Source organism: Delphinapterus leucas, chromosome 4 (assembly GCF_059928025.1).
Source record: "Delphinapterus leucas isolate spDelLeu-1000000601 "Yukka" chromosome 4, BTC_Dleu_Yukka2, whole genome shotgun sequence".
NCBI classification, from domain to species: Eukaryota; Metazoa; Chordata; class Mammalia; order Artiodactyla; family Monodontidae; genus Delphinapterus; species Delphinapterus leucas.
In genome coordinates, this window is record NC_143132.1 from 87,489,929 (window position 1) to 87,512,487 (window position 22,559).

The 22,559-nt window shown below is 40.0% G+C and overlaps 1 protein-coding gene across 1 annotated transcript in view; it reads left to right on the forward strand.

Moving 5' to 3' along the window:
* The first annotated feature begins 18,428 nt into the window (after positions 1–18,428).
* GNB4 (G protein subunit beta 4) overlaps positions 18,429–22,559 on the forward strand; it is a 60,303-nt gene continuing 56,172 nt past the window's right edge. The window contains exon 1 of the mRNA XM_022571703.2: positions 18,429–18,795. The gene's annotated coding sequence lies outside the window, so the exon portion shown is untranslated. The remainder of the gene's footprint in view (positions 18,796–22,559) is intronic.

The following is a 22,559-nucleotide window of genomic DNA, read 5'->3' on the forward strand; positions in this document are numbered from 1 at the left end:
TTATTTCTCGGGACTAACTTTACACCCCAAGGCCAGAAAAGTCAGACAAAAAATTGAGAGATTTCCACCTGTCAGATGTTACCTACACCACCTCCCTTGCTTGAAAAAGGAGGGTCATGAAAAGCTTTAGAATAATTGCAAACTTACTCAGAAATATAGATTATTTTAATTTTGAATTGCAAAATTGAAGATTAACTGCATCGATGACAGGCAGTAGAAGTGGTTCTACCCTTGAAATCAGCAGGAATAATTAGTGTCTTAGTAGAAAGAGGAACTGCAGCCTCAATGCTCCGGGTTCTTGGTGGGAGTGGGGGCTTATGAGGAGATGGAGTGGAAGGAGAATTCAGTCTTTTTAAAAGTAAGTATTTTCATATTTCAAGAGCAAGATGTATTCATTTTTTAGAAAATTTTGAAAAATTTAGAAAGAGTCACAGAAGAACACAAAAATCACTTGCCACACTACCACTCCAGAGATGACCTTTTTTTTTTCTTTTTTTTTGCGGTACGCGGACGCGCACGCTCAGCGGCCATGGCTCACCGGCCCAGCGGCTCCGTGGCATGTGGGATCTTCCCGGACCGGGGCACAAACCCGTGTCCCCTGCTTCGGCAGGCGGACTCTCAACCACTGCGCCACCAGGGAAGCCCCAGAGATGACCTATTTTGTACTAAGATTTTACTCTGTCTTTCTAGTCTTCTAATCTTTGTTTATGTATGCATACATTCCCCCTCTGAGGAGCTATGGCGTTACAAAAAGATCACTTAAAGAAGGGGGCCAGGGCTTCCCTGGTGGCGCAGTGGTTGAGAGTCCGCCTGCCGATGCAGGGGGCACGGGTTTGTGCCCCGGTCCGGGAAGATCCCACATGCCGCAGCGCGGTTGGGCCTGTGAGCCATGGCCGCTGAGCCTGCGTGTCCTGAGCCTGTGCCCCGCAACGGGAGAGGCCACAACAGTGAGAGGCCCGCGTACCGCAAAAGAAAAAAAAAAAAGAAGGGGACCATACTTTTACAGTAGATGATAAATAAATATTTGATTGAAACTTGATCTTTAAAAGGAGCAAATTATGAAGATAAATTCAATTTATCTTATATTGAACAAAATTTAGGTTGGAGTTGAGACTATGCACAAAGTCTTAGAATGAATCAAGTCTTAACTTTGTTTTGGAGCAATTGATTGAACAAAATATATTTGATACTTATAGCATAATTTAAAAGACGGTTCATTGATTTTTAAATTAAATCATTCTTTTAAAAAATGCCTATTGTGGTATGATTCTTGTCTACTTCTTTTGTTTAATTAACAAGTTTAATCTTCTTAAACTGTGTCAGATCATCATTATCAATGACATTAGCTGTCTTTGAAAAATTAGAAGGAGGGAAGTAAGAAACTCTGTTTCTTAGGACTGATTTTACAGCTACAGACCTCATGGAATTCTGGCAACTTTAACAAGATTTACAACTTCAGTTTTCAGTCAGTTTGCACTGTATTCCCATTCTTTAAGCAGATGTTGACCATATCTAAAAATCAGATAGAGATGACTGACCAAGTTGTAGATGCCATGGACAAGAAAAGACCAGTGTTAAAGATGTTGGAATTTGATCAGTGATTTCATTAGTGAGTATTTTCATGTAATAGTAAATTCTGCTTCTTTACACTATATCTTATCTGTGTGGACTTGGGTAATAAACACAAACCCCTCTGTACTTAATGACAGTATCAAGTAGTGGGTGGGATTGTGCATGGTATGAGTAAAGGGCTGTGAAGGAGACAAGCTGTTTCCCAGGCTTCTCCTAGAGGATACCAGGACCTTGGGAATGACAGGTTGGCTTATGATGGAGAGAAGGAAAAATAAAGACAGTGAGAGTTGAAGAGAGATAGCATAAGGAAAGGTATTCAGAGCTGTGCACCAGAAAATTGTTACTACTGTCATTACAGGGGGTCAGAATATTTGGGTTCAGCTACTAGTTGTATCCAGTGCCCTTAAACAAGTCAATTCCACTGGGGCACTTGTTATCCTTTGTAAAATGAAGGGTTGGGCTGCACCATCCTTAAGATTTCTCATGTTTCTAAAATTCTGTTATTCTATGACCTGAGAACAATATTTCTAAGGGATGCTGGAGCACTTAAGAAGACTTGAAGACTGTAATAATCTGATACTTGCTACTTAAGAAGAGTTTGTAGCTATTTGAGTATTTTTTCTAACATGCGCTCTTATACATTGTGCACTTCAATGTTTCTTCTACTTTTAATTGAACTAATTAATTAGCTCATAGGATGCCTTTATGTGGATTAGGGAAATACTCCTCCATTAGCTTGGCAAAATGACAGGGATTTTTTATTTGTTTTTCAATTTTGGTACTCCTTCACTGGATAGATAAAGCCAAATTATCCCTGTCCTGGTCTCTTGGCCTGAAAAGTGGTGGCTTTCTGGTTAATAATCTCATTTGACTTTCTCTCAAATAATTTTTCAATTTCTACATAAAAGGAACATAAAAATGTTAGGATGCCTGAATGTTTATGGGACATAAACACAAGCGTAGACAGGAAATTTGTTCAACTGGGCACCTGGAGATGTGTGTTGAGAGAAAAGAATTCCAGCCATTTAAAAACAAGTGGGTGGGGAGCTTCCCTGGTGGCGCAGTGGTTAAGAATCCGCCTGCCAATGCAGGGGACACGGGTTTGAGCCCTGGTCCGGGAAGATCCCACGTGCCGCGGAGCAACTAAGCCCACGCGCCACAGCTACTGAGCCTGTGCTCTAGGGCCTGCATGCCACAACTACTGAGCCCGCACTCCACAACTACTGAGCCTGCGCTCTAGAGCCCGTGCTGCGCAACAAGGGAAGCCACCGCAATGAGGAGTCCACGCACCACAACAAAGAGTAGCCCCCACTCACCGCAACTAGAGAAAGCCCGCGCACAGCAAGGAAGACCCAATGCAGGCAAAATAACAATAATAATATAAATAAATAAATAAATAAATAGATAGATAAAACAAGTGGGGACTTCCCTGGCTGTCCAGTGGCTAAGACTCTGTGTTTCCAATGAGGGGGGATGCAGGTTCGATCCCTGGTCGGGGAACCAGTATCCCACATGCCACATGATGTTGCCAAAAAATTAAAAATTAAATTAAATTAAAAACAAGTAGACACGTGAGATTATATAGAACCACTTGTTAAAGGCTAAAATTGAAGTGTATCTTAGTGTCCTGTAAATCAACATTATTGCAGTACATATGCAACTTTATACTGGTTTTAAAGATTTCTTGATTCCTAGAAACATACAACCTACTAAGACTGAATCATGAAGAAATAGAATATCTGAACAGACTGATTCTTAGTAAGGAGATTGAATCAGTAATCAGAAACAAACAAAAGTCCAGGACCAGATGGTTTCACTGGTGAAATTCATCAAACTTTTAAAGAAGAATTAATACCAATCCTACTCAAACTAAAAAAAAAAAAAAAGAAAGATTTCTTGACTAATGTGAGTAAAGTGGGGTTGGTAATCCCAAAGAATGTGAATTCACTATTTATAATTTCTACAACAGGAATGATAGCTAATACTTCTTGAGTGCCTACTATGGGCCAGGAAGATAAAGAAATTGAGGAATAAGAAATTGCCCAGGGCCACACAGCTCATAAGCAGCAGAGCCACAATTTAAATCTGGGCAAAGTGACTCCAGAGTGCCCACTTAACCATTGACTCCTGCCGTTTCTGAGCCTCCGTGATTTTATCATTAACAATGGTTAAGAAAAGTAGTCAGGTTTTGTCACTTTGTTTGGTTTGCTTTGGTTTTAATCTCATCATCAAGCAGATGTCTTTTAATAGGGTACTATTTTTTTCAATCCTCAATTTCTAAAAATTTATTTAATTAATTAACTTTTTTGGCTGCGTTGGGTCTTCGTTGCTGCACGCGTGCTTTCTCTAGTTGCAGCAAGTAGGGGCTACTCTTCTTTGCAGTGCAAGGGCTTCTCATTGCGATGGCTTCTCTTGTGGAGCACGGGCTTTAGGCACACGGGTTTCAGTAGTTGTGGCATGCGGGCTTCAGTAGTTGTGCCTCACGGGCTTAAGTAGTTGTGGCTCACGGGTTTTAGAGCGCAGGCTCAGTAGTTGTGGTGCACGGGCTTAGTTGTTTTGTGGCGTGTGGGATCTTACCAGACCAGGGCTCGAACCAATGTCCCCTGTGTTGGCAGGCAGATTCTTAACCACTGCACCACCAGGGAAGCCCAATCCTCACTGTTTTAAGTTTCAGTTGTGTTGAAGCCTCAGCACATTAAAAACAATAGAGAAGTTTATATCAGTCAAGACTATTTTTTCCATTCTCTTTCTCTGCATCCATTACATCAACTTGGCTGAACAGAATACCAGCAGTACCTGGTAATTCCCTATAAAGAGAGAAGCTCAGCGCAAATGCACTCTTGAACTGAAACTGCAACTAAGAGGTTACATTTACACATGGATTTGGCAGAAGAAATGATACAATATAACAGGCTGAGATTTCTTTGTAAACATCTATGACTCAGAGTCACCGTGGGAAGTTAAGAAAAAAGTTATTTCCCTGTTTTCGAAATAGAGAAACTGAAAGGACTGGACTTGCCTTTAGAACTGACGACACAGCTGCTCAGCACTAGTCTCCTGCTATAAGGATTAAGAAATGAAATCCAGCAAATAATTCATGTTTAAACGTTGCTTCAAGAGGGAATTGGGTGAAGGGCACAACACACCTCTCTGTATTATATTTACTACTTCCTGTGCATCTATATTTATTCCAAAGTAAAACTTTTTTTTTAAAGTTCCTTCACTATGGGTAATGGACTTTTAACCTTGGATAAAATTACTGCTATGTTCTTGAATTCAGTAGAAGAATAAAGGAAGGGATGTCTGTAGTCAGACCTTTGTCATTTTCAAAGGGTATATTTATTTTCCGTGGAGGGTCATTTTCCAAATATAGGGGCAGTAAGTAGAAAAAGTGATAGAATATTCCTTCAAATATACACTTTCTTTTCCAACTCAAGATTTGAAATCAGAAGCAGTAATCAAGGAGTGCCGATTATACATTTTGTTGTTATTTAATTTTTTTCCTAATGATAGAAATAACACACTGTAAAAACTTTGGTAAATATTAAAAAATAATAAATAGATAAATAAAATATTCCCACAATTTAAAATAACTGAGCAATAACTACTGTTGATATTTTGATATATTTCTTTTCTATGTGTAAGTACTTTGTATAAAATTTGGATCATACTCCACTTTTATTTGGTGAACTTACCTTTACATTTACAATATTGTGAGCTTTTCCCAAATCAAAAATAAAATTTTATTAGCTGCATATTAATTCATCATGTGGCTACATCATCATCTAATTAATCATTCCATTATTGGGTTGAATATCTAAGTGACATAACTTTCACTAACATAAATAATGGCACATACAAAATTTTCAATCATTAATCTTTGTGTGCATCTTTGATTATGTATTTTAGCTAAATTCTTAGAAGTGGTATCACTGGGTCAAAGAGATTTAGTTTTCTTAATACATATTGGCAAATTGTCCTACAGAAAGGGTATACTGACAATTATCCACCTGAATCTGAAATTCTGCTTCAAGTGGTCTCTCCATTTGATTTCCTCAAAGTCTATTTTCACCTGTTCAACAGCACTTTTATGTGAGACTAATACTAACTCACCCGAAAAGATCAGGCATAGATGACTAGAAAAGAATTTCTGATTATTGACTGCATTTCCCTGGCCTCAGTATAGTCAAGGTGGAAAAGATGCCATCACTTTCAGAACCTTCTTGCAACCATATTAACATTAGTTAACATTATTAACATTAGTATGTTTTTGCATTTTTCAAGCCCATATTAGTCCAAATCATTATTGGACACTAAAGAACCTCAAGACTGAGGTGGAAAGAGAGAGGAAAAAACTATTTCTTAATGTTAAGGATCTTACAATCCTCATGGAAAGGACTTTATCCGTGCTTCACAAACTGTAGTGTACTTATGAGTTACCTGGGGATATTTTAAGGTATAATTGACATTCAACATTACATTAGTTTCAGATGTACAATGTAATGATTCAATATTTGTATATATTACAAAATGATCGCCACAATAAGTCTAGTTAATGACCATCACCATACGTAGCTAGAGAAATTTTTTCTTGTGATGAGAGCTTTTAAGATCTACTCTCTTAGCAACTTTCAAATATGCAAGACAGTATTAACTATAGTTGTCATGCTGTACATACCTCCCCATGACTTATTCATCTTAGAACTGGGAGCTTGTTCCTTTTGACTCCCTTTACCCATTTCACCACCACCACCACACCTCTGGCAACCGGTAATCTGTTCTCTGTATCTATGAGGTTGGGTTTTTTTTGGCGGTACGCGGGCCTCTCACTGTTGTGGCCTCTCCCGTTGCAGAGCACAGGCTCCGGATGCGCAGGCTCAGCGGCCATGGCTCACGGGCCCAGCCGCTCCACGGCATGTGGGATCCTCCTGGACCGGGGCACGAACCCGTGTCCCCTGCATCGGCAGGCGGACTCTCAACCACTGCGCCACCAGGGAAGCCCTGGGTTTTGTTTTTTAAGATTCCATCTATGAGTGAGATCATACAGTATTTGTCTTTCTCTGTATGACTTATTTCACTTTAGCATAATGCCCTTGAGTTCCATCTATGTTGTAGTAAATAGCAAGATTTCATTCTTTTTTATGGCTGAATAATATTTTATTATATATACATACCACAACTATATGTATACATATACCACAACTTCTTTATCTGTTCATCCACTAATGGACTCTTAGGTTGTTTCCATATCTTGGCTATTGTAGATAGTGCTGCAATAAACATGGTGGTGCATATATCTTTTCCAGTTAGTGTTTTAATTTTCTTTGAATAAATATCCAGAAGTGGACTTGTTGGATCACATTGTAGCTCTATTTTTAATTTTTTGAGGAACCTCCACACTGTGTTCCAAAGTGGCTATACCAATTTACATTCCCAGTAACAGTGCACAAGTGTTCCTTTTCTCCACATCCTTGCCAACACTTGTTAATTCTTGTCTTTTTGATGACAGTCGTTCTGACAGGCGTGAAGTAATATCTCACTGTGATTCGTGATGTTTAGCATCTTTTTATGTGCTTGTTGGCCATCTGCATGTCTTCTTTGGAAAAATGCCCATTTTTTAATCACAATTTTTTTTTTTTGCTGTTGAGTTGTATGAGTTCTTTATGTATTTTTGTTATTAACCCCTTATCAGTATATGATTTGCAAATATTTTCTCCCACTCAGTAGGTTGTCTTTTTATTCTGTTGATGATTTCCTGGGAATATTTTTAAAATGTAGATTCTATTCTATAGGTTGACTATGAGGAGCAGGACCTGTAATTCTGCATTTTTTACAAGCTCCATGGACCAGTCTTTGAGTAGCAAAATTATTGGACTATAAAGCAAGACAACAGTTTTGGATACCAATTACTTAACGGGCTTATAATAAACACCTGACAAGCGTTTAGGGTTATTATTTTTACTATTATTATTAATGTGTACATTAATTCTTTTCCTCTCCTGCAGAAGCAATGGCAAATTTATTTCAGGAAATTGTCCTTTATAATATGATAAATTTCTTCTGTTTTGTGAGACAAAGTATCTAATCTCCTAATATATGCCAGATGGCACTGTTTCTTTTCAATGTCTTATTTCTGAAAGACATAGTAGAGGAATGACAGATTCAGAGAGAAGTGAGTTTGACTTCTTTTTGATTTTTAGGGGCTTCTTTGCTTTGAGTGACTGCAGGTATTGCTCCCTGACTCAGTGAACGTAAAGACCGCTAATAAAATTTCTTAAAGAAATTGAAAAATACAATCTGTCCTTCTGTTCTTTCTTTTCTCAGCTAAACGCCCTTAATTATTTTTTTCAAACCTCCTTAGACTTTCTGTACAAGCTTTCTGTCTCTTTTTATTCATTAGCCTGTTTACTCCCTTTTATCTTTATCACTTTTTTTTTTTTTGGTACTTACAAATGGGGTTGGGTAAGGTGGAAAGAATCTTCTTTTTACTCACAATAATTTTGTGATAACTCAGAGCATGAGAGGGCAAGTGAATCAATGACTTTTCTATAAGTGAAAAAAAAAAGCTCAGAAGTGATAGAGGCACTATGTGAATTTAGATTTTTCCAACATCATAGCTCATGTTCTCTGCAGCATGCCATGCCTAATCTCAAATCTGGGAGATAAAACAAGCACACAGATGATTATAATTTAAGTCAAAGTGGGCAGAAGTGACAGAAGTACACAAGAGTAGTATAAACCAAGTGCTGCTGAGATCAGAAACAAGGAGAGATGTGTTCAGTTGGGAGGATTGGATGTGGCTTTGTGGATAGGCTCCTATATGAAGCCCTCTAGTTAGTGAGAATAACACAAGAAATGTGGGAAATCCCAGGACCTCTTCTCAGAAGTAGGAAGAGCCAAGTTTCAATGGAAAATACCATAGAGAAAAAGCTGGAAAGGACAGGTTAGGGCTAGGTAATGGCAGGCTGTGAGTGACAAATGTGACAGGGGAATTTAATTCCGTAAACAACACGAAAATGTTGTAGATTCTTATCCAAAAAGTTACTTAAGCAAAGCTCAACTTCAGGAAAATGAATTTAACAGTGGTATATTGGATGGATTGGGGCCCAGAAAGTCAGAAAACTCTGTTTGGTGCCATAAGGGATACAAAGGTGGTTCAGGCTTGATTTATATCTCTAAGACTCTTATTACACAATCACTTTTTACACAGTTATACAAATAACTTCAATAAAAGGCAGATTTTAATAAATGTCACTGAAATGTGTAAAATTTCACATTGAGGAAGAAATAGATCTGGAAAGTTGTCATGTTTTAGTTGGCCTAGGTTAGACTTATTAGGCAATCACTGTCAATGTGGAAAAAAAAACTAGGTCTGATTTCATGGAAAATAATTAAATTGGGAACATTTAAACTTTCTTGAAATTTGTATTTCAGCTCACATGTGGACCCAAACAATTAGCACACCATCTCCAAACCAAGAAATTCCTTCCAACTACTAATTCTTGGAGTCATTTTGTTAAATTATATATTCGTTAGGTATGACAAAGGGCAAAGTTAAGAGTTTAGTTTTTAAAAGAGAGAAAAAAGAACAAATGTACAGTAAGTTTTATTTTTAGAGCTGCTGCTTTATCAACTAAACCAAGATGAAACAGTTACTCATTAGATGACAAAGTTTCTTTTTTTTTTCTCCTTAAGTTCATTTTTGAGTTAATACAAATCTGACTCATTGTCACCAAAGAAGAGGAACCTTCTTGCAGAGACTTGTGCAGCTCCCCTAGGGTTGATCTCTACAGAAAATATACTTAAATTTGGACATTGCTAATGTGAACACTAATTAAATTCTGGGTTTGGGTGTAACTAAATCAGATTTTGAAAAAAATTGATAAATTGGACTAGAATTTTCTTTAAAAAATGAGGCAGCCTACTTGTTACTTGGGAAGATGCAAATTCCAAGTCACTGACTCATTTCCAATGAGAAAGTCCATGAAATTCTCAGAAAGTAAGAAGGAGCAGTACAAGTATCTGTAATGAACAATAATGCCACATTGCAGGAAAAGTAGGATTAATGTCATTCTGATTCAGAGCTTTTAAGCAGGAAATCCAAACAGCAGAAGGGATAAGAGCTCAAATTCATTTCAGTTAAAGCAAACTGGAAGAGCAGTAAGTAGCTATCCTGATAAAGGGGCAGGGGTAGGGGGCAAACAAGAGCAAAGAAGTTGATGTTCTCTGATTGAAAGAATTTGTGAAGTCTCTTGGATTTGGGTAAGTGTTGGGGCAAGTCAAACTGGATGAGGCTGTAGTGGTTAAATTCTCTACCTGCCTGATTTTTATTTATGTAATACAACTGAAGAGATAGAAAAACTTCTGAGGCATTCATTAACCAGAGGTTTTGACCTAATTTATTTAGAAGAAAATACAATATCCAAAATGAAACCTAAGTGAGGGCAGTTGTGTTACTGCTGGCGAGTTGGCTTCAAAGAGCAGGGACGTGAACACACCCAAGCATCGGGTCAGAAAGTTCTGGCTCCATTTGAAAGCTCTATCATGTATTAGGTGTTTGATTCGATACAGGAGAGGCTCAAGGGGTAGGAAACTGCTGAGGGAGGGGCAGGTTTTGAAGCTATATTTACATAAAATTTGCATAACCCTTTCCTTAGGTAGTATAGTTATTGGGATAGCCAGGAGAGCTGTTGGAGATGGCGGTTAGAGAGAGATAAGAAGGATGGGAGCCTGAACCCTTCATACTCATCCCCTGGCACTACCTCAGGACATTGAGCAAGAGTTTACTCTCTCTGAGCCTAAATCTCCTCCTTTGCACAATAGGAATAATAATATCTCCTTTTAAGTCTGTTGTAGATAGTAAATGAGGTAAATAATGTGAAGTGCTGATTCCTAAATATTCAATAAATGTATATAAACCTAAAATATACCAAAGGGGAAATACTAACTTAGGGTATCTGTTCCAAAGAAAATTGTTTCTGTTTTGAAAAAACCTTAACTCTGCCGTGTTTCTAGAGCATTTTAAATATTTATTTTCAGATATTTAGTCCTATTTGTTGATTTTTTTCCTCCGAAGGTACTTTAAAGAAGAGAAAAGCAGTCCTGTGTAAACCATTATTACCCCCACTAATAGTCTGTCTCAAATGCAAAGGAGCTGGGCTTTCCCATAGAGCACTTAAAAACAGGTGATGATATCACACCCATTAGTGCACTCAGCCCACCCTATGAGAACAGAAGCTGGCTTCTGCCCAGTAGTTTTCTCCCATCCTTGGTCCCTGAGGAGAGTGAATTGCTCCAGAAACCCTTATTAGCTGCTGTCCTTTGGATGACAAAAGTGTGAGAGCAGTCCCCCGCCCCTCCCCACATCACATTAAGAACTTAAAATGACAATAAGAGGGCTGAGTGAAGGAAAAGTGTAAAACTGTCCCAAGCCTTAGACCTTGTGCTCTGCTTCCACTTCAGTTTGACCACCCATCTGCCAGGAGAAGACTCCACTCCTAGAAGCATTAATGTTGAATCAAGCATTTTGTTGGTCTGATTCTATTCATTCTTAAATAGCTATGAAGATACATTTTTGTGTGAGAACTTATTAAATGCTCACAAATGAATGAATAAATGAGTGGATGTATGTATGAATGAATGAATGAAACTCCCAGCAACCTGTCCTTAGAGCTCTGTATTGTTTCATTCATTGAACAAACATGAGAGATCCCTGCTATATGCAGGTACTGTGCTAAGACTAAGGATACAGTGATAAGATGTGAGTCCCAGGAGTGAGATTGTGGCATGGAATAGTCATATAATTGTAAACCTCTAGCTCATGCAAAATAATATATTCTAGACACTATAATTATGGGCATAATTATAGAAGAGGGAAGTTATGTAGAATGTAACTTGAATACATCATACTCTTGACCTGAACTGAATTTGCTATCATTAGTCATTTCACTTAACTTTCTTAGAATTTATATGGGCTTTTGAAAATATGATTTAGATATCCTGGTCCACTTAGAGAATATGGCTAAGGGAGTCTCAACACATAACTCTTTTTCTCTTAAATAATCCTTGGAGCAAGCAGAGGCTTTCAAAATCATTCTTTTAATCTTAGAGGTTTGTTCTAAAGAGCAGGTTCATTAATATTTGTTGTTACTGAGAATGGTGTCTCTTCAACATTCAAATAAAAATGTTTAGCGTAATAGTTTATTTGTATATCATCTTTTCACCTTTTTTTTTTAACTTCCTAGGTAGAGTTTGAAGTCCAGGCTGAGTGGCTTGGTATCAGACCAAAGCAACTGTTTCTATCAGGAAACAATTAATGTTATTAAATTATTCTTTCTAAGCTTTCATTGCTGAAGGGAAGTGATATATTGTTGACAGCTATCAGAGCTCTTCATGCTTTATGGCAAAGTCAGTTGAAAAATTACCATATCATTAATCTCAGATCTCAAAAATGGTTCAAAAACCTCTCAGAGAACTGGTAAGATAGGCATGAGATAATATCATTATTTCCAAGTAGAATCACTTGCAAAGTAGTTGGTCTGTATGAGCAAAGGAGACTCATTCCCCAGCTGGATACCTGCCCAGTCCTGGATTTTCTGACCTGCCCAGGAGGGTGCTCGAAGAGCCTGGGAAGAGTGTCTGGGTTAGACTGCATGGTATTACATGGTGGTATTCCAGGCACAGAGGGGCAAGGACAGTCCCCTCAAGTTCTTGGTTCTTGAGAGATACAGAGAGAAGGACAGAGGAGACAGTTTGGGGAACAACACTGACAAAGATGAGAAGGCAAAGAACCTACTCTCAGAAGAGCAAAAAGGCTAAGTGGAGAGAAAAATAAAGGAGTAAAAGATGAACCTGGAAATGTAGGTTGGAGTCAGGTTATGTGAGGCCTTGAAAGCCAGTGCAAGGCAGATATATTCAATTCAGCAAGTAATTGGAAATTGTTGCAGGTTCTCTGAGCCAAAAGTGAATCTAATCACTATTGTATTTTAGGAAAATTAATTTGACAGAAATGCATAGACTGGATCAGGGTAGGGGAAGGCAGGAGATAACATGTATATGTGATGCTGAAGAAGATACAATAATAAAGCATTATGAGATACCACTACACATCTATTTGAAAGGCAAAAATTAACAAACACTGACAGTATCAAGTGCTGACAAGGACTCAGAGCAACTGGAACTCCCATACATTGCTGGTGAGAATGAAAAATGGAGTAGCCACTCCAGAAAATGATTTGTCAGTTTCTCATAAGGTTAAACATACACTAACCATATAACACTCACGGTTACCTGCCCTAGAAAAATGAAAAGATACGTTAACATAAAAACCTGTACATGAGTGTTTATAGAAACTATGTTCATAATTGCCCCAAACTGGAAAACATCCCAAATGTCATTGAGTGGGAGAATGGGTAAACAAATTGTGGTACCTCCATACATGGAATACTACTCAGTGATAAGAAGGAACAAGGTACTATGTTGAGTGAAAGAAGCCAGTCTCAAAACGTTTCATATAGTATGATTCCATTTGTATAATATTCTCGAAAAGACAAAGCTGTAGGGATGGAGGACAGATTAATGATTGCTAGGGCATAGGGAGGGAGGTGAGATAATAATAATAATAATAAGATAGCATGAGAAATTTGGGGGGGATGATAGGAATGTCCTGTATCCTGATTGTAGTGATGGTTACATGAATCTGTACATGTGTTTAAAATCATAGAACCATACACCAAAAGAAAAAGATCAATTTCACAGTATGATAATTTTAAAAATTAAAATAAAAAAACCAAATTAGCAAGGAAAGCAAGATATTTTCCATTGTTTGAAATATCTGTTAGAGCACATTAGCATAAATAAATAAAACAAAGCTAAATGGGAAAAAGGAATGGAAAAACAGAATCTTAGATCATCGGACTCATAGATTAACCCAGGGTCAGCAAATATGCTTGTGGCAGATCGTATTTCCAAAAATGGCTGCAGAAATAGGTGTCAGCCTACATGCTCTTCTAGAACCTTGCTACACCTCCATCAAGAGGTTTATGTCCCTATGACTTGAATTTTGACTGTCTAGACCAAGAGAGGATGCTGGAAGCTATAGTATGTGCTTCCCCAAGTTAAGTGATGAAAATGCTATGCACCTCCTCCCTGTTCTCTTCAAACACTTGCTCTCAGAACCCAGCCACTGTAGTGTGAGGAATTCCAAGTAGCCCGTGGAAAGGTCAAGTGAAGAGGAACAGAGGTCTCTGTCCACAGCCCTGGCTGGTCTTCCAACAAATAGCCAGCCCCACCCTGCCAGCCATATGACATTTAAAAGTAGAATCAAGCTAGCTGACACGGCCCAGAGCAGAGCAGAGTGTGTTAGCCAAGCCCTGCCTAAGTAGGTTATTGTGAGCAACATAAACGATTGCTGTTGTGCTAATCCATTAAGTTTGGGGGAGGCTTGGCACACAGCAATAGATAACCAATAACAATGTTTTTACTCACTTATCAAACCAATAGATCAGAATGCCTTCCTGGTGTGTGGTATAGGTTTCCCCTGCTATCCAAAAGTAGAACCTTCCTAAGAAACCATTTGTAAGCTGAAATGGCCTAACATGAAGAAGTAATTACCTTAGGACCCCTCTTCCTAATGGAAGCACAAAATATATCGAGATAAAGCCCAGATGCTCACAGACATAGTTCAAAGATATGGCGGCTGGATGCTGAGATGCTGAGTGCATTTCCCAGGGAAGGAGCTGGGTAGTGCTGCCCTCCTTGCTGCTCTGGGTGTGCGATGGCTCTATAAGGGCTGTTAAAAAACAAATGCTGAATGCTATTCTCGCTTTTGGTCTTTTTGCTTTTCCATAAAAGCAAAATCCTCTTTAGATTTCTTTCAGTTAGTAAAAGCAGGTTCTAATGTAGGTCCTTCATAAATGTGAAGTGGTGTAAAGTGAACTGCTGAAGCGCGGGGTGGGGGGTAGGATACCTGTATTCAGAAGAATTGGGGGGATGGTAATGAGGCTTAGAGGGAAAGAGTGCATTTCTGATTAGTGAAGTTATACATTGGGCATAGTACCGAGGGATGGCATCAGTGCTATTTGCCAATCCCGTTAAGATCCAGCACTCCAATTGTATATATTGAACAAGACAGAATGTAGGCAGGTTGTGATCTGCTCACACAGATATTTAGTACCAGAGCCAAAGCCCTAAATCACGTCTTCTGATGTGCAGTTTAGTATTCTTTCCACTTTGCCTGTCCCTTCCCAATAACAGATTCCAGAGAAATGAACCACAGGACCTAGAGCAGCAAATATATATTCCCCTCCTATGCCTGAGACAGACATCATTAGTCAAGCACAGTGCTCTCCTAAGCTCACTGATGTGCATGTAGACAACAGACCCAAATTGCCGTTAGAGAACCTGAGCAGAAAGGTGCAAGAGCTATAACTGATATGTATTAGGAGTGTCAGAAGAACACAGCAAAGGCGGGCTCAAAATATAAGCTGTAGAAAGAGCTTGTATCAAATGCAATGTGCATGAACAAGAGGGAAGTGTTTGGACATGACTTCTTGGGATTAAGGATGTCTGAAACACATAAACTCACTTCTTAGAGTCTACTAAGGAATTGTTTCCCACATCCTTGAGGAGCTCTGCTGCATATCCGATTAGACAATTTCCGTTTAATGTTTTTGAACTATTTTGTTGTAGTTGGAAGAAAACCTGTTACTTTAGTTCTATAAAGTATATTCCATGTATGTAATTTGGTCTCATCCTGAATACAATAGAATTGGAATGTATACAACATATACAACAGGGTAGTACTGGAATACTGTACACTTTGACGGTTCTGTTCTTCATAACGCACTTGGTGTTGTCTAACAGCAAAGCAGGCTCAGAAAAAAAATAGACTATTTCTAGGGTATGAGTTTTTTATTTTTTAATTTATTTTTGGCTGCTTTGGGTCTTTGTTGCTGCGCGTGGGCTCTCTCTAGTTGTGGCGAGTGGGGGCTTCTCTTCGTTGTGGTGCGCGGGCTTCTCATTGCGGTGGCTTCTCTTGTTGCAGAGCACGGGCTCCAGGCGCGCGGGCTTCAGTAGTTGTGGCTTGCGGGCTCTAGAGCACAGGCTCCGTAGTTGTGGTGCACCGGCTTAGTTGCTCCGTGGCATGTGGGATCTTCCCAGACCAGGACTCGAACCTGTGTCCCCCGCATTGGCGGGCGGTTCTTAATCACTGCACCACCAGGGAAGCCCTGGGGTATGATTTAAAAGCAGAGGTTATGAACCTATGGCACTGTGGATTTTAGGGTAGCTTGCTGAGAACAGGATTCAGATTTATCCAATAGAGGACCGAGAGCAGAGCTTCTCTGAACTTGGTCATAAGAGAGCAAAACACCTTGCAGAAGCAACTACAACTGAGCTCCCAGAAAAATAATGATCACTCTTCTCCTTTCTATGATTCTGAGTAGGGCCTGAGGGTGGTTGGTATGAAGGTTATTTGAGTAAAACAAGTAGCCAGATACCTTTATTCATTCATCTGCTCACTGAGTAATTAGTAGGTGCAAGGTATTCTGTTAAACACCACAAAGAACACAAGGATGAAACAGATAGGGATTTTGTCTTCAAAGGTTCTCTAGCAGAGGCCCCACCACCCTCTTTTAATAGAATAGGATTTGACAACATGGGCATAATGAGTCAGAAATCTAAATATCAGCCAGTGGCATCCAAACACATGAACACTGGATTTAAACGTTAGAAGCAGGCAGGATACATCATTACAATTGTCTACACAAATCTACGGGCTTCGAGAATATTAATAACACTTCCTTTCTTGCTCTTTCTTTTCTTTTTCTTCCTTCCCTCCCTCCTTTCTTCCTTCCTCTCTTTCTTTTTCTTTCTTTCTTTCCTTCTCTCTTTTTCTTTCTACATGGATTATGCTATCATTTGAAAAATTACTAATTGCTGGGTCACTTAGATACATCAATGTGCTTTTAGGAAATTATTCCTGCTAATGAAATTCTTTTCATCAGCTCTACTTTCAGATTTACAACACAGGCTTGTCCTTTAACAAGTAAGTGTTCCTTCCAGAAAAATGTGCAGCAGATGTGGCAAAACAGAAATATAATATTCTTGGAAGTGAACTAGTTTGGATAATAAACTTTCCTTTCTTGTACTTAGACTTTATTCTTCTAGTCCACATCAAATTTTCAGGAAGGTTGAAGTGATCATTTTGTGTAATTTATTCTCAAGTCTTCAAATAATGGTCAGTAAAATTCTTGTAAACTAGTTTCAGGTTTTTGTGTTTAGGAGCTGTTGATTTATATTTCCCCTAACCCTTTGTGGAATAGAATAACACAGTACTTTCCACTGGGTTTTCCTAAATACCAGCAACTTGTTTTTCAGCTAATAATCTTAACCCAACCACCTCTCAAAGACCTGTACAAGTGCCAGTACACAAGAACAAGACAAAAAAGAATCTAAAAGAAAGTGGGCTTTGGAGTCAGTCCAATCTAGATTCCATGTAAGGCTGTGACACTCACTGTGTATTCTATGTAAATTACTTAATCTCACTGAGCCTCAGTTTCTTTATCTGTAAAATGGAGATAGAATGCACACTGTAAAGTTAGTATGAGAGTTAAGTACAATATAAGAAAGCAGGGAGCCTGGTATGTAATAGGAGTTCCTTAAATAATAATTCCCCTTTGCTTCCTCCTAAAAATGACAATGATAAAGCTCAGGATTTAATCATTAAAACATAAATAGTTACAGCTGTAAACTATTCAGGTCCCAATCAACTTTTCAGACACTGATATGTAGAAGATTTGGCATTTCTCCTCTTTCTTCTTAATGGAAACAAGCACCCCACATTAAGGAAAATGAAAATTTTGGGGAAAAAACCACCTATAATTTCATCACCCTAGCACCACAGCTGTTTCCATTTTTGTCATGGTCTGGCTTTTAAACAAAACGGTCACATTTTCTCCACAGCTGCAGTCAGGGTGTGCTCATCATGAAGGTACTAAAAGATTTATTCCAGGTGATGGTGGGACGCTGCTGAAGAAGAAATGGAAGGGCTGCGGAGGTGTTAAAGTTCTCTTAAGATATTGTTCAAACGTTTCTCCAGCACAAAAACTCCACAAAGAACTCCTCTGCAGTTGTCGTTACCCAGGGCTGTTTCTTTAAATTGTTTGACGTCAGAGCAGGAATGCTATAGCAACAGTCTGTCAAACTGGAATTAACTCAGAAGAAAGATGGGGGTGGGGAGAGGAAAATTGCTCCCGGGCGGTACTGACTTCAGAGGAAGCAAATTGGGTAGATGCATTCATTTTATGACATTTTAAACATGAAACACCCCTAGAAATCTAGAAAAAGTCGGTTGCGTGTGATGTTTAACTCATGCAGAGATGAGCAACTTGACAGGGTTATCTGGAAGGCCCGGTTTCATCAGTGACAACAGTAACGATAACTTCCAAGCACTGATCATTTATTTAGAGGCAGGTTCTGTGCAACTGTTAACGCAGTTAAAATTTTCGCACCTTTTTGAGGCACGTACAGTATCCCTATTTTGCCCATGATGAAACTGAGGCCCTGAGATGGTACACGGTCATACAACTAGGGACGGTAGAGCTGGGATTGCAATGCAATTTTGTAAGACTCTGGGCTTCAGTTTACTCTCTTACATTTAGAATTCCAGAATGTTAAACCTAAACGGGACTTTGAGGTCTTCTAAATCAGCCCCTCTATCCTGCCCACGAGCAAGCTGAGGCCTGTGCGGTGGCAGGAAGGAAACCGGCCACACCACTTGGGCGCTACTCAGAAGTGTGCTCCAGCGTCCAGGCGCCGAACCAAGAAAACGAAACTGCCCGGGAATAAATGTTTTTCTTCTTCTAGCAGGAAACGAGAGACAAAATAGGAAGCAGACGCTCCGCTGCGCGCCAGCTGCTTTCGCCCCCCGCCCGGGCCGCGCACGCTCCAGGGTCTGCGCGCGTCCACGGCGCGTCCCCGCGGGCTCGCGCGCCTCGTGCCTCGTGCCTCGCGCCTCGCGCCTCGAGCCACGTCCCCGCCCCGGCCCCGCGCGCAGCGGAGTTGGCTGCTGGGAGGCGCGGGCCTGGGTGTGGTCGGCGGATCTCGGCGGTGCTGGTCTCGGCGGTACTCTGCGCTCTGCAAGCCGGCTCCGCGCGCCGGGGGCTGCTGAGCGCCCAGCTGACCTCCGCACGTCCAGTCCACACGGGCCCAAGCTCCCTTCAGGTAGGCGGCGGCCGCGCTAGCTGCGGCTTCTCGGTGCGCCCCGCGGGGGCATCCCGGGCTTCCCTCAGGGGGCGTGAGGCGCGGCCGGCGGGGTCCTCCTGACTCGGGGACGGGGGACTCCAGGAGGCGGACCCTGCCCGGGAGGGACGGGGCGGGCGCGCCTCGGTGGCGCTCCGCTCCGGTGCGGGGACCAGCCGCTCGGCCGCCGCTTCGGGCACTTTCTGGGCAGCGAAGGGGCGGTCTATGGTCCTTGGCCTCCAGACCCCCAGGTTTCTCTCCGCGCCCCGAGGCGCCTCCGGGGCACTGGAACGCGAGCGTGCGTTTGTTCCGAGAATAGCGGTTATTCAGGGCTCCCCAGAAGGGTTATTGGGTGGTGAGCGCTGGGAGAGATAAAAGTTCTCCACCGAGTGCTAAAAATGAGTCCAGTGGTTTCGTGTTAAATTTATTTTGTAAAGGGTATGATGATGCCCAATATTTGGCGGGGGGAAGGAATTAAGGATTTTGAATACTTGTAAGTTCAGTACATGATAAAATGTTTTCCTTTTCTCTCCGCATTCTTTTCTGCTTTCAAAACACAAATGATTACCTTGTATTGTACTTTGATATTTATTGCTCTTCGGCAGAGGAAGAATTTCCCAAAGTTTCAAAACAGACTTTCATTTGGTTATAGAAGCAGTGTCTTGTTATTTTGCATCTCTCTCTCTCTTTCCTTTTCTCCCACTCCTTCCTTTTCTCTTTTAGTAAAGGGTGTGGATGCATCTTTCTCCTTCCACAAGCAAAATAGCTCGGTCTGTGGATTAGCACCCTACTGGAAAGTTTTCTTAAGACGTTCGGCATTGAATTGTTGATGAATTCTAATCGTTTTGGTATTGCATACTGAGATTGTGACCTCTAAGTGCGTCTTCTAGAACAGAGGTAGAGCACACACTGCTTATTTAAGATGAAAGAGAAGTCATTTCTAGTCGGCGAGGAAAACGACGGGTAAAATTGTATGCTTTGTGTCTTATTGCCATTGCGCATTTTAAGGCTCTTCAGTGTGGGGCTTTGGGGTTATTACTGATTCTAGGCTCTGAAAGTTTATTGTATATTTCAGTATTTAGTTAAAGATCACTTTAAGACTTTCCATGTTGCATTTTGGTTTGTAGATCAATTTGAAAGTGAAATAGAAACTTTTAAAACATTGCTTTATTGAACGTCCTTAATTCTCTTGTGTATACACATTTATAAAATTATAAAATAGGTTAATATGCCTTTTGATACATTTATGTTCATCTCTTTGTGAGCCATAGGCATTACTTAGGAGATTATTCAGAGTCGTTGGTATTGCTTCTTTTATTATTTTCTCCAGTTTTATTGAGATATAATTGGCACATAACATTGTGTAAGTTTAAGGTGTACAACGTGATGATTTGATAGATATATAAATTACAAAATGATTACCACAGTTAAAGTTAGTTAATACATCCATCACCTTTGTGTGTGTGTGACATTTAAGATTATTCTTTTAGCAACTTTCAAGTATGCAATACAGTATTGTTAACTGTAGTCACCATGTTGTACATTAAGCCCCCAGAACTTATTCATCTTATAACTGGAAGTTGGTTTTTTAAAATTAATTAATTAATTAATTTTTGGCTGCTTTGGGTCTTCGTTGTGGTGGCTTCTCTTGTTTCAGAGCATGGGCTCTAGGCGTGCGGGCTTCAGTAGTTGTAGCACGCGGGCTCAGTAGTTGTGACGCACAGGCTTAGTTGCTCTGCAGCATGTGGAATCTTCCCAGACCAGGGCTCGAACCGTGTCCCCTGCATTGGCAGGAGGATTCTTAACCACTGCACCACCAGGGAAGTCCCTAACTGGAAGTTTTTAACATTTGATCAACATCTCCTCAGAATTGTTTCTTTTAAATCATTGGCACTTTAGTATGTCAGCACATATTTTTACACTTTAAAAATAGACTCTGGGACATTTTGAAAATTGAGAATTGGAACTACGTGTTGGACATTTTTTTTGCCCTTACCAAATACTGCCTGAGATGGTGTGATTTCACTGATTTCTTTTAAGCATGTTATTGAAACACACTGTGTAATTTCTTTACCTTGTTAATCTGCATTTATTATAGGAACTACTTATTAAGCATATGTTCTGGGCCAGGGGCAATTCTATACATTATTCTGTTTATATTCTACGTTAACTTGGCAAAAGAGATATTATCCAGTTCTACAGGTAAGAAAATTGTGACTCTGAGATGTTAAGTAACTTGCCAGTGGTTATGTAGCTGTTAGGTAACTCAGTTGGGATTTAAGGCCAGACCGCTCTGTCTCTAAAGTTCATGTTCTTCCCTCTGTGCCACACTGACTTAGTGCCAGGACATGAGGAATAACCCTCAGTTACTCAATAGCATATTTGTAAATTTTCCAAGACGTGCCAGAGATGTGGGTTTGATTTTCTAGCACGATCGTTACTATCCATCTGTGTTACTACACAGATCCTCATGTCACCCATTCTCTTCTCACCTCTCTATTCCTGCTTAAATGTCTAGCTCAAAGTTCAAAACCTCCCTCTTGCCAGGGCAGAATTTCTCCTACTGACATTAATAGGTAGTGATAGCTTAATTATCCTTCCAAAATAATAACCCCATTTTATGTGGGTTCTCTAGAGCCATAGGTATAACTAATTTGGAAGGTTACAAACAAGATGGCATCTATTTTGGAATATGGGAACCTTTTGATATCCCTCAAATTTAAACCAGAAGTTATTTTGATAGATATTTCTTTATGCAGTTATCCCATCCCTTCTCCACCTTCAATTTCAGTTTCTGTGGAATCATTTACATTATAATACAAACATTCTGTTATGTCTCCCATCTTAAAATTCTTTCTTGATCCAGTATGCTGTCCCATTTCTCTGTTCCACATTGAGAAAGCATAATCTTTTGATAGAACAAAAATAGAGAAGAGGTAACCAGAAACTAGCTACCTGTAGGGGGTGGGTAGGAACTGAGTAAAAGGGATGGTGGAGGGAATGGCATTGCTCTGATTATACCTTTTTGTGTAGTTATGAGCTTTGGAAACTTGGTAATGTTTTATATGTTCAAGAATGAAATTAACAGGGTTGGGAGAAAAAAGCCTCCAAAATTGAATACAAACAGCAACAGATGAACTAACTGTATTTTAGTGAATAACGTAAACTCTCAGAAGCAAAAAAATGAATCCAAGTAAGTTTTTAACACAGGACTTTGATTATATGCCTTTAACCTAAAGGTGAAAGGACTGCCAACAACAAAAACAAAAAACCTTGAACCATGTGTAGTAGGCTGTTATCTATAGTGTAGAGATATAGCAGTTCTGAAACTATTTTGTGTGTTTTGTAGGATTGAGCAAATGAGTAAATTCATTGCTATTTTGAGAGCTAGGGTTTTCACTGTGGGAGAAGGGAAATAAAAAATATGAAACAGAAGAAGGCAATGAAGACCTCTATAGTGTTGGATTGGAATTAGAGTTATACATATGAACTCATGATTAAAATATACCTACATTGGGCTTCCCTGGTGGCACAGTGGTTGGGGGTCCTCCTGCCGATGCAGGGGACGTGGGTTCGTGCCCCGGTCCGGGAGGATCCCACATGCCGCGGAGCGGCTGGGCCCGTGAGCCATGGCCGCTGAGCCTGCGTGTCTGGAGCCTGTGCTCCGCAGCGGGAGAGGCCACAACGGTGAGAGGCCCGCGTACTGCAAAAAAATAATAATAATTAAAATATATATATACCTACAT